The following is a 1,749-nucleotide window of genomic DNA, read 5'->3' as shown; positions in this document are numbered from 1 at the left end:
TTTATCTGATATGTCATTTGCAACTATCGTTTCCCATTCTGTTGGTTGCCTATTAGTTTCCTTGATTGTTTCCTTTGCAGTGCAGAAGATTTTTATCTTGATGAAGTCCCAAGAGTTCAGTTTTGCTTTCATTTCCCTTGCCTTTGAGGATGTGTCGAGTAGAAAATTGCTGCGTTGGAGGTCTAGGAGGTTTTTTCCTACATTCTCCTCAAGGGTTTTGATGGTTTCCTGTCTCACATTCAAGTCCTTCAGCCATTTTGAGTTAATTTTTGTGTATGGTGTAAGAAAGTGGTCTAGTTTCATTCTTCTGCATGTTGCTGTCCAGTTCTCCCAGCACCACCTGCTAAAGAGGCAGTCTTTTTTCCATCGGATATTCTTTCCTGCGTTGTCAACAATTAATTGGCCATACATTGGTGGGCCCAGCTCTGGGTTCTCTATTCTATTCCATTGGTCCATGTGTCTGTTTTTGTGCCAATACCATCCTGTCTTGATGATGACAACTTTGTAGTAGAGGCTAAAGTCGGATTGTGATGACTCCCGGTTTGGTTTTCTTCTTCAATATAACTTTGGCTATTCAGGGTCTTTCGTGGCTCCATATGAATTTGAGGATAGTTTGTCCTAGCTTTGAGAAGAATGTTGGTGCAATTTTGATGGGGATTTCATTGAATATGTAGATTGCTTTGGGTAGTAATGACATTATCACAATGTTTATTCTTCCGATCCATGAACAGGGATGTTTTTCCATTTCTTGGTGTCTTCGTCAATTTTATTTCATAAGTTTTCTAGTTTTCATCATATAGGGTTTTACATCCTTGGTTAGGTTTACCATAGGTATTTGATAGTTTTTCGTGCAATCATGAATGGGATCAGTTTCTTGATTTCTCTCTCGGCTGCTTCATTTTTAGTGTATAGGAATGCAACTGATTTCTGTACATTGATTTTGTATCTTGCAACTTTACTGAACTCATTAATCAGTTCTAAAAGGCTTCTGGTGGAGTCAGTTGGGTTTTCCATGTAGAGTATCATGTCATCTGCAAAAAGTGAAAATTTGACGTCTTCTTTACCAATTCTGATGCCTTTGGTTTCCTTTTGTTGTCTGATTGCTGATGCTAGGACTTCCAGCACTATGTTAAACAGCAGTGGTGAGAGTGGACACCCTGTTGTGTTCCTGATCTCAGGGGGAAAGCTCTCAGTTTTTCCCCGTTGAGAATAATATAGGCTGTGGGCTTTTCATAAACTGCTTTTATAATGTTCAGGTAAGTTCCTTCTCTTCTAACTTTCTCATGAGTTTTTATTAAGAAAGGGTGCTGTATTTTCTCAAATGCTATTTCTGCATCTATCAACAGGATCATATGGTTTTTTTCCCTTCTTTTTTTAATGTGATGGATCACATTGATGGATTTGCTAATATTAAACCAGCCCTGTAACCTAGGAATGAATCCCACTTGGTCATGATGGGTAATTCTTTTTATATGCTGTTGAATTCGATTTACCAGTATCTTGTTGAGTATTTTTGCATCTGTATTCATTAAGGATATTGGTCTGTAGTTCACTTTTTTTGCTGGGTCTTTCTCTGGTGTGGGTATCAAGGTGATGCTGGCTTCGTAGAATGAGTTTGGAAGTTTTCCTTCTATTTCTATTTTTTGGAATAGTTTGAGAAGAATGGGTATGAGCTCTGCTTTAAATGTCTGGTAGAATTCCCCTGGGAAGCCATCTGGCCCTGGGCTCTTATTCGTTGGGAGATTTTTG

This window comes from Suricata suricatta, chromosome 8, assembly GCF_006229205.1.
Source record: "Suricata suricatta isolate VVHF042 chromosome 8, meerkat_22Aug2017_6uvM2_HiC, whole genome shotgun sequence".
In the NCBI taxonomy this organism is placed as follows: Eukaryota; Metazoa; Chordata; class Mammalia; order Carnivora; family Herpestidae; genus Suricata; species Suricata suricatta.
Note: the sequence above shows the minus strand (reverse complement) of the source record.